General features: G+C 38.6%; 1 non-coding gene across 1 annotated transcript; it reads left to right on the top strand.

The window, feature by feature from the left end:
• Positions 1–2,652: 2,652 nt before the first annotated feature.
• LOC148576925 (small nucleolar RNA R71) lies at positions 2,653–2,756 on the top strand. The gene has a single exon (XR_015903988.1). It is a non-coding gene; the product is annotated as a small nucleolar RNA R71 (small nucleolar RNA).
• The last annotated feature ends 8,872 nt before the right edge of the window (positions 2,757–11,628 follow it).

Genomic DNA, 11,628 nt, shown 5'->3' with positions numbered 1-11,628 from the left:
CGAGACAAAAAGATAAAGGAAAAGAGTTTCAGAAGGTGTTATATCCAACTCCTGACAAAGAAGTTGAAATATCTTGATAAAACCCCAGGAGTTTGGATGCAGCTGGGATGGGGCAATATTGCAAGACCACAACAAGTCAGTTTCAAAGGCAGTAAAAGGGAAAGTAACGTTCAATTGGCTAAAAAAGTATTCATAAGCATAGAAAGAGGGACGCTCCCCCCCCCCCGACGGAAGTCGGAAAACAAACTCTCTCATCAGAGTCAGGAGCAACAAGCTCATAATCACCCTCGCAGGAACTGTTAGCACAAATCCTATGGCGCTTCCTCAGCTCTGTGCAAAATTCAGCATCCACAATAGAAACACACAACAAAACAAGGGAGTCCAGCCAATCGGACATCCCCTCGGGAACTCTGGAAGACATCTCTACAATATTATTTCGAGAAGACATGAGGCCAACTGAATCCTACAAGTAAGAAAAGAAGAGGGGATTACTAAAAACATCTCGGACAAGGGAGAAAACAACTCAAAACGATGCAGGATATCACACAGAAAAGGAAAACCCCAAGACTCAAACCAAAATCTTGGGGCATCCTTTGGAGGCAATAATCAGGCAAAGTTTCCAAGAAAAATCTACAGCTCGCACCCCGACATCTCTCAGAAAGAAAACAAAAGAAAGCGAAAATGCAAAAAAAAAAAAGATCACCCTCATACAGTTTATCAGAAGAAAGCACTATTTCTACAGTTTAGTAAAAATAACCAAGCGGAAAGGCGCAAACTTTTTTCAAAATCAAGCAAAAAGCAAGCACCAACACCGAGCATACCAAACAAGAAATCATCAAAGACACCAGCCCCTTTTCCAGAATCAGATACATTATCATCAAAAGCACAAACGAGAAATAACATGCAGAAGCCCTAAGCACATTAAAGCAATAGGAAAGGCGAAAAAGATTCAGAGCACGCATTACGACTATAACCAGGCACAGTAGAAGCAGAAAGATCCAAACTTCCCTCAAAGCAAAATCACAATTTAATCACGAAAAGCCAAAAGCAGCGAAAAAGAAAGAAAATGCGAATGGAACTCACCTGGAGAAGAGAAAAGCTTCAAAGGAAATAAGGAGAGGCAAGTTGTCCCGAGAATCGTCAAGCGACACCGCCACGAAGGAAAAGAGGAAACGAGGGCGAAAAACAGAGAACGAGAAAAATGGAGGAAAATGGTGAAGAAGTTACGAAAGAGCAAAGAAGAGAAACCGTCTCTGAGCTTTCAAAAATCAAAATAAAGAGCCAAAGGAGAAACGGAGCAATTAATACTAATTAATTAGGGTATTAAACCCTCGCACGTTCCCCAGGACAAAGCGCTAATACAAAAGGGCGCGCTTTTAGAAGGAAAACGTTCTACATTCAAAAAAGCTTCTGCAAAGGAATCGACAAAATGCTTGAGTTTGGCTTCACTAAAGAAGGACCGAAGTCAAAGAACTCAACCTCAAACGGAAGACCGAGCTCAAGCAGGGGCACTGTTCATACCCAGGGTCGAGCTATCCGAACCGGGATGTTCAGTAGCGAAGCGATCGACTTGTTCAGGTCAAGCGGACCGACTTCTTTATGAAGAACTCGGCCAAAACGACAGCAAAGCCCAATAAAAGGGCCCAAATAGAGGAACACGACCCAGAATCCAAAGGCAATCCAAGCCTATAGAGATAAAGGCGGTTCCCTTGAAGATAAGCTGACTTCACTCAAGATAAGATAAGATAAGATAAGATAACTAACTTATCTTATCACAAAGATCAGCCCACGCTACTATAAATACGCTGGAGCACCCAGGTATAACTCATACTCTGATTCTACATAAAAAACCTGCTTAATACCCGTGCTAACTTAGGCATCGGAGTCTCTTGCAGGTACCCCCCACCCTCCGGTGGCCAAGGATCAGCAAGGCAGTAAGTCCAATAAGTCGGACCCAACAGCTCCGGCCGTCATCAGCCAGCCGGACACGTTATCTCCGACCAGTACAGAAGATCTCATCCGAGATCGACCTCCAGTTTCAGGTAACCCACGGAACAACCTCGTTTCATTTATAAAACTTAGTGTGGTCTTGGATAGATCAGAGACTATGGTTTCCAGGCTAGAATGGCTCTATTCAGAATTTCCTATCTATTTCTTCCTCCATTATTGTTAAAACCTTGTTGAGGCTTCTGTTGGTCCTTCCATGAGAAATTTGGATGATTTCTCCATGAAGGATTATAGGTGTTTGCATAAGGTTCTCCCATGTAATTCACCTCTGCCATTGCAGGGTTCTCAGGATCATAAGCTTCTTCTTCAGAAGATGCTTCTTTAGTACTGTTGGATGCAGCTTGCAATCCATTCAGACTTTGAGAGATCACATTGACTTGCTGAGTCAATATTTTGTTCTAAGCCAATATGGCATTCAGAGTATCAATTTCAAGAACTCCTTTCTTTTGAGTTGTCCCATTATTCACAGGATTTCTTTCAGAAGTGTACATGAATTGGTTATTTGCAACCATTTCAATGAGTTCCTGAGCTTCTTCAAGCGTCTTCTTCAGATGAAGAGATCCACCAGCAGAGTTGTCCAAAGACATCTTAGACAGTTCAGACAGACAATCATAGAATATGCATATGATGCTCCATTCTGAAAGCATGCCAGAAGGACACCTTCTAATCAATTGCTTGTATCTTTCCCAAGCTTCATAGAGGGATTCGCCTTCCTTCTGTCTGAAGGTTTGGACTTCCACTCTAAGCTTACTCAATTTTTGAGGTGGAAAGAACTTTGCCAAGAAGGCATTGACCAGCTTTTCCAAAGAGTTCAGGCTATCCTTAGGCTGTGAGTCTAACCATGTCCTAGCTCTGTCTCTTACAGCAAAAGGGAAAAGCATAAGTTTGTAGATCTCAGGGTCAACCCCATGAGTCTTAACAGTGTCACAGATTTGCAAGAACTCAGCTAAAAATTGATGAGGATCTTCCAATGGAAGTCCATGATACTTGCAATTCTGCTGCATTAGAGAAACTAATTGAAGCTTAAGCTCAAAGTTGTTTGCTCCAATTGCAGGAATTGAGATGCTCCTTCCACAGAAGTCAGAAGAGGGTGCAATAAAAGTCACCAAGCATCTTCTGTGCATCTCCACCATTGTTGTTGGGTTCGGCCATTTTGTTTTGTATGCTTCCTTTTCGAAAATTTCTGTCAGGTCCTTTTCAGAGTTTTGTGCCTTAGCTTCTCTTAGCTTTCTCTTCAAGGTCCTTTCAGGTTCAGGATTGGCTTCAACAAGAATGCCTTTATCTTTGTTCCTGCTCATATGATAGAGAAGAAGACAAAGAAAGTATGGAATCCTCTATGTCACAGTATAGAGATTCCTTGAGGTGTCAGAGGAAAAGAAAATAGAAGAATAAGGTAGGAGAATTTGAACTTATTAAGGTGATCAGTCTTAACACTTCAAGTCAAGTGTGAACATTCCCAGAATGAAAACACAGAGACAATCATGCAACACATATCACATAGATATCCTATAAGCATGAGACACACAACAGAGTATGCAATGAAGCATAGTCAGTCCACTCCCCAGGCTCTATTGGGAACGAACTGCTCTGATACCAAATTGTAACAACCCAATTTCTGGTACGTCATGATCATACTAGAAACTGAGCGCTACCAACTTGTCTTCCTAATTATTATCTATTATTTATCATATGAGCCTGATTCGTTGTTAAAAACGTAGTTAATTTGCGAGGTACTTTTTTTTTTTAAACGCTTGGATTAATAAACAGAATCATTAATAATCAAGTCACAAATGATAACAGATAATACAGTTATAAACAACCACACATAACTACATCACAAGTAGTTGACAATATTCGGTGATCCAGCCTTTATTAGAGTATAGACTTTTAGTTAGAACACCCTTAGATATAGCTAAATAATAACTATATACATATATATACAAACAATATCCCAGGTCCTGACCTGTTCAAGAAGTCCCTAAGCTGGCACCCAGGCTAACCTAGACTCTATAGTCACCTAGTCCCTCTAAACTACTAGAGCGAGGGAAAGTACATTCTAGGTCTTCAAAACTCAAGTCAGGTGGAACGTCATCAAAAGGTGGAAGGTCGTCTACTACTCCTCTGCACGATCATATGTTATCAAAGAGCGTCTCTCAAGTACTTCATCGAGTGGCCACATAACAGCAACATCGTATGGAGGACTTAGGCTAAAGTTTGTAGATAAGCAGGGTGCAGACGTTGGCTGGCCTCACAGTATATACATATAAACAAGTAACGGAGTTCACTCTAGACTCAGAAGACTACCTAGAGCGGAATCCTCTTTGTAGAACAGTCATTAGTAAACTACGGAAGGGTACTCATGCTTCCATCTGAAGGGGGAAGGGAGAAAGAAGGGGTAAGAACTGGGGAATTCTTAGTAGGGCCGGGGTTATTAGTTAAGTTCATTAATTATATGTTGTTTTGCAAATATATAGCAGACTACCGAGAAGTAGTGAATAGAAGATACAGATAAATAAATAAAATAGAGAAAACAGAAAGCAAAACACAAACAAAAGAATACAAGAAAACAAAACACAGACACAGTGAATAGAATACAAACAAAGAAAGCATACATTCATTCAACAATCATAACAGAGGAAATGCACAACCAAGTATGATGCATGTCTGTCCTATGCTGGCCATGAGCTCATGTGTCGGTTTACACCCTGCAACCCGACATTACCCAGGAACTAGTCCTAGATATGGCTTTATTTCTGTAGGTGAACTTCGGCCTACAGAAACAACACTCCTGTAAGTGAACTTCGGCTTACAGGAATAGTCTAAACACAACAGAACAACTTTCTGTAGGTGAACTTCGGCCTACAGAAATGGCACCTCTGTAAGTGAACTTCGGCTTACAGAAATGGCGCCCCTGTAAGTGAACTTTGGCTTATAGAAATAATATAAACACAACACAACAACTTTCTATAGGTGAACTTCGGCCTATAGAAATGGCACCTCTGTAAGTGAACTTCGGCTTACAGAAATGACAACTCTCTGTAGGTGAACTTCGGCCTACAGGAGCAATACCCTGGGATACACAATTGATATTCACTGCATGTGAACTTCGGCCTACAGGAATAATAACTCACTGTAGGTGAACTTGGGCCTACAGGACCTCTAGGGCCAATGGAAAAGCAGCAGATGAACATACAACAGAACATCATGCCACAAGGCTTAACACTTTATTCTTATACTCTTCTCCTCTATTCTTTTTGTTATATTACTCTTTTCTCATTGTCTCTTTACTCTGCTCTGATTACTCAGTTCTCTGTATCTCTCTACTCTGCTATGATTTTTCTGTTTAACGTATGTATTTAAAGCTTATGTAAATTTTGGTATGAATAGTTAGCATGTCCCAAGTATAGGTTCATTAAGTCTATACTGAAACAATTTAACTTTTCATATAATACCTAACCCTAGTCGCGACTCAAGTACTAACTAAGTTGCCCTAGTTCGTTCACTAGTCTCTGTCTGTTTTTCTGTTGTTAAAACTTTACAGACTTTTCTTTCAATTTTTATCTTTTCTTCAACTTTTTATCTTTTATTTATCTTTGCCTCACTAATATCTTTTTACCACTCCCTAAGTGTTTTATGAAGGTAATTATGAGATTCTGCGCTTAAAGTTGTCTTTCTAAAGCTTTTACAGAAAACAGCCTTTTCCGCATTATTTTATTATTTTTATTAAAATATTATTTTTAATTAAATATTATTATTTAATATTTTATGATTTTTTATTATTTTATTATTAAATTTTCGACAATTAACTTACTTTTACTTTTAACCTTTAAAATTCACTTTTTACCACCCGTAACTTTTAATATTCCTACTTTAACCACCCTAACTTTCAGAAATTACAAAATAACCCCCCAAACACCAAAATATTTACTTCCTTGCCCTTTTATGGATCAAAAAGGTGTTCTTCATTATTCTTCATCACACTCAAAGTGTTCTTCATGTTCTTCATAAATTCTTCAGATTCTTTCTCTGCTTTTACTCGTTTTTCAGTCTTTTCAGCAACCGATTTTTACCAAAATTCAAAATAAATTAGCAGCCACTAAAACCCCATCTTTTCTACATGATTTTAATACAAATTGAACCTCAATTCAAGCCTAGGGTTTCATTTTTCCAGCTGCCCCAAGAACATGAACTTAAAGCTTGAATTTCATCAAATTTCATCAAAATTTCACCAAATTTTCACCAAGAATCAATCATATAAGCAACAAATTTTTAGCACAGCCAATTTATACAACATTCACACAACTCAAACACAAATAATCAAGATTAATTTCGTGACACCCTACCTGGTTTTGCTGCTCCTAATTCAATTAAACTTTCAGGTGGTCCTTAAGCACTTTTTCCTCCTAAATCACATCAAGAAAACACATATTTAAGGATGTTCGCTTGAAAACGAATCAAAAGAGAGATGGTGCAGCCAACTCACCTTGATTCCAGCCTTGATAAGTCATATGATCATGTAAAGAAAGAAGAGAGGATCATTTTGGTCGGATTGGAATTTTGATTTGAGTTTTAGTTCAGCAGAAATCAAGCTTTGAATATTTGGAACTAAGAACTTTTCTCTCTTTTTCTCTCTACCTATTTTCGGCCACAAAGTGAAAATGAGCCAGCCTTGGGGATTTTGGGGGTGTAGGGTGAGTTGTGATTGGTTGGCTTGGAGGTGGATTAAAATAATATTAAAATATCTCAGGTGTATAACTACTAAAACTAGATGTATCGGAACACTTGCAAAAACATCTCTAAAAATTATTCTTTGAGCTACTAGCATAAATGACACTAGTAACATATTTATTATGAGAATAAGACATGTCTAATGAGGCCTTAGCATTGCTAAAGTAATCAGAGAGTGCTGGTGCTAAGCTGCACCAGTAAACTGTGAACCCGGTTAAACCGATTTTCTATTTTTAACTAAAACTGACCAGGTAACCTTATAATATCATTCAAAAAGCTTCTAATACTAATATAACGATAATATTATCCTATTATCTCTCTTCTCTCATGAATCAAGTCCGGTTCGTCAAACTGAGACTATTTACGAAAAACAGAATCAAAACTCCTAACCGATACGGTTCAAAAACTAGGCTCTTCGTGACTGCGTTGTCGAGCTTGCCTCAAAAGAGGTTTTGGCTTAAAGATGACATAATGACAATGAGGATTGAGATGCTTGATGATACTGCAGAGGTGTTCCCTTTACTGATCTTCCGGAGAAATCCGTGCCTGTAGAAAAGATCTCGCGTACTCAGAAATCGGGGTTGTTACATTCTACCCTCCTTAAAGAAAATTTTGCCCTCAAAATTTAACATGCGCATAAGAAGTTATAGTATTATCTAGCACAAACAAAACCATAGTGTGGTACTCACCTCGAGTGGAAGAATTATATGCATTTGTGTTGCCAGCAGTTATGGTAAAAACCCTTCCTTGTTGTTTTGGCCTTGCTGGATCTCGAACAAACCTCCTTGGGCAAATCCTAGCTATGTGTCCAGGTTCTCCGCAAGCATAACAATGGTTTGTCCCATACTGACATGGTATGTTACCATGATCTTTCCCACACCTTGAGCATACTGAAATATCCTGAATTTCTTGAGGTTGACCTCCTTCTTCCTCTCTCAGATTATTGTTGTCGTATTTGCCATTGTTACGAGCGAAAAAGTTACCATTTCGTTGATTCCTATTTTGGCAATGGAACTGACCACTGAACTTAAAGTTACGACCTTGAGGGGCTACATCTTGAATAAAGTCTCTTCCTGAGGTTTCCCTACGATTTGCTCAAGCTATCGCCACCTTTTTCGAACATTCTTCCACTAGTTTACTTTTATTCACCAATTCAGCAAAATTTCTTATCTCTAATGGAACTACTGAACTCATCAGATCCTCATGAAGGCCCCTTCGAACTTCAAACACTTCCATTCTTCAAAGTCAGCAGGATTCCCTTGGCAGATCTTGGAGAAACGGCACAAGTCATCAAACTTACGGGCATATTCTGCAACAGTTGTGTTACCCTATTTCAGCTGCATAAGTTCCATCTCATTAGCGTCACGAGCTGCCCTCGGAAAATACTTCTTATAAAATTCATCCTTAAAAGTATTCCAAGGAATATCGCCTTCATCTTGTTGCAACAGTCGCTGTATCCCCTGCCACCAATGCTCAGCTTCTCTTTCCAGCATATAAGTAGCAAACTCCACGTGTTGGCCTTCTGGAACATGCTGCGCTCGCAGTGATCGTTCAATAGCTCAAAACCAGTTGTCAGCATCAGTCGTAATGAGTGTACCTTTAAACTTAGGTGGTTTAACCTTCAGAAAAGTCGCAAGGGTCATAGGTCTTTCGAGATGCCCCAAGTTATTCTCATCATTTCCACTATCTTCTCCATGCTCATTCTCATTCCCGTTTCTCACTCCAAGACGATCAACAGCCCTAGCCGCTGCTACTGCAGCCTCATGCACTGCCTCAGCCATAGCGTTCATAGTAGTCATAAATGTTTCCTGTTCTCTCTCTCGGTTATCACTAGGGGTTCCTTCTCGCGCACTCCGCCTCCGTGGTCTCATTGTAGTCCTGTTCACACCAAACAATCGTTATTAAGGTGATCAGTCTTAACACTTCAAGTCAAGTGTGAACATTCCCAGAATGAAAACACAGAGACAATCATGCAACACATATCACATAGATATCCTATAAGCATGAGACACACAACAGAGTATGCAATGAAGCATAGTCAGTCCACTCCCCAGGCTCTATTGGGAACGAACTGCTCTGATACCAAATTGTAACGACCCAATTTCTGGTACGTCATGATCATACTAGAAACAGAGCGCTACCAACTTGTCTTCCTAATTATTATCAATTATTTATCATATGAGCCTGATTCGTTGTTAAAAACGTAGTTAATTTGTGAGGTACTTTTTTTTAAAACGCTTGGATTAATAAACAGAATCATTAATAATCAAGTCACAAATGATAACAGATAATACAGTTATAAACAACCACACATAACTACATCACAAGTAGTTGACAATATTCGGTGATCCAGCCTTTATTAGAGTATAGACTTTTAGTTAGAACACCCCTAGATATAGCTAAATAATAACCATATACATATATATAAATACAATATCCCAGGTCCTGACCTGTTCAAGAAGTCCCTAAGCTGGCACCCAGGCTAACCTAGACTCTATACTCACCTAGTCCCTCTAAACTACTAGAGCGAGGGAAAGTACGTTCTAGGTCTTCAAAACTCAAGTCAGGTGGAACGTCATCAAAAGGTAGAAGGTCGTCTACTACTCCTCTGCACGATCATATGTTATCAAAGAGCGTCTCTCAAGTACTTCATCGAGTGGCCACATAATAGCAACATCGTACAGAGGACTTAGGCTAAAGTTTGTAGATAAGCAGGGTGCGGACGTTGGCTGGCCTCACAGTATATATATATAAACAGGTAACGGAGTTCACTCTAGAATCAGAAGACAATCTAGAGCAGAATCCTCTTTGCAGAACAGTCATTAGTAAACTACGGAAGGGTACTCATGCTTCCATCTGAAGGGGGAAGGGAGAAAGAAGGGGTAAGAACTGGGAAATTCTTAGTAGGGCCGGGGTTATTAGTTAAGTTCATTAATTATATGTTGTTTTGCAAATATATAGCAGACTACCGAGAAGTAGTGAACAGAAGATACAGATAAATAAAGAAAATAGAGAAAATAGAAAGCAAAACACAAACAAAAGAATACAAGAAAACAAAACACAGACACACTGAATAGAATATAAACAAAGAAAGCATACATTCATTCAACAATCATAAAAGAGGAAATGCACAACCAAGTATGATGCATGTCTGTCCTATGCAGGCCATGAGCTCACGTGTCGGTTTACACCCTGCAACCCGACATTACCCAGGAACTAGTCCTAGATATGGCTTTATTTCTGTAGGTGAACTTCGGCCTACAAAAACAACACTCCTGTAAGTGAACTTCGGTTTACAGGAATAGTCTAAACACAACAGAACAACTTTCTGTAGGTGAACTTCGGCCTACAGAAATGGCGCCCCTATAAGTGAACTTCGGCTTACAGGAATAATATAAACACAACACAACAACTTTCTATAGGTGAACTTCGGCCTATAGAAATGGCACCTCTGTAAGTGAACTTCGGCTTACAGAAATGACAACTCTCTGTAGGTGAACTTCGGCCTACAGGAGCAATACCCTGAGATACACAATTGATATTCACTGCAGGTGAACTTCGGCCTACAGGAATAACAACTCACTGTAGGTGAACTTGGGCCTACAGGACCTCTAGGGCCAATGGAAAAGCAGCAGATGAACATACAACAGAACATCATGCCACAAGGCTTAACTCTTTATTCTTATACTCTTCTCCTCTATTCTTTTTGTTATATTACTCTTTTCTCATTGTCTCTTTACTCTGCTCTGATTACTCTGTTCTCTGTATCTCTCTTCTCTGCTCTAATTTTTCTGTTTAACGTATGTATTTAAAGCTTATGTAAATTTCGGTATGAATAGTTAGCATTTCCCAAGTATAGGTTCATTAAGTCTATACTGAAACAATTTAACTTTTCATATAATACCTAACCCTAGTCGCGACTCAAATACTAACTAAGTTGCCCTAGTTCATTCACTAGTCTCTGTCTGTTTTTCTGTCGTTAAAACTTTACAGACTTTTCTTTCGATTTTTATCTTTTCTTCAACTTTTTATCTTTTATTTATCTTTGCCTCACTAATATTTTTTTACCGCTCCCTAAGTGTTTTATGAAGGTAATTATGAGATTCTTCGCTTAAAGTTGTCTTTCTAAAGCTTTTACAGAAAACTGCCTTTTCCGCATTATTTTATTTTTTTTATTATTTTATTATTAAATTTTCGAAAATTAAATTACTTTTACTTTTAACCTTTAAAATTCACTTTTTACCACCCGTAACTTTTAATATTTCTACTTTAACCACCCTAACTTTCAAAAATTACAAAATAACCCCCCAAACACCAAAATATTTACTTCCTTGCCCTTTTATGGATCAAAAAGGTGTTCTTCATTGTTCTTCATCACACTCAAAGTGTTCTTCATGTTCTTCATAAATTCTTTAGATTCTTTCTCTGTTTTTACTCGTTTTTCAGTCTTTTCAGCAACCAATTTTTCACAAAATTCAAAATAAATCAGCAGCCACTAAAACCCCATCTTTTCTACATGATTTCAATACAAATTGAACCTCAATTCAAGCCTAGGGTTTCATTTTTCCAGATTCCCCAAGAACATGAACTTAAAGCTTGAATTTCATCAAATTTCATCAAAATTTCACCAAATTTTCACCAAGAATCAATCATATAAGCAACCAATTTTTAGCACAGCCAATTTATACAACATTCACACAACTCAAACACAAATAATCAAGATTAATTTCGTGACACCCTACCTGGTTTTGCTGCTCCTAATTCAATTAAACTTTCAGGTGGTCCTTAAGCACTTTTTCCTCCTAAATCACATCAAGAAAACACATATTTAAGCATGTTTCCTTGAAACCGAATCAAAAGAGAGATGGTGCAGACAACTCACCTTGATTCCAG

This window comes from Arachis ipaensis, chromosome B1 (genome assembly GCF_059453495.1).
Source record: "Arachis ipaensis isolate K30076 ecotype BB chromosome B1, ASM5945349v1, whole genome shotgun sequence".
NCBI lineage: Eukaryota > Viridiplantae > Streptophyta > Magnoliopsida > Fabales > Fabaceae > Arachis > Arachis ipaensis.
Note: the sequence above shows the minus strand (reverse complement) of the source record. Positions and strands in the feature narration are given on the sequence as shown.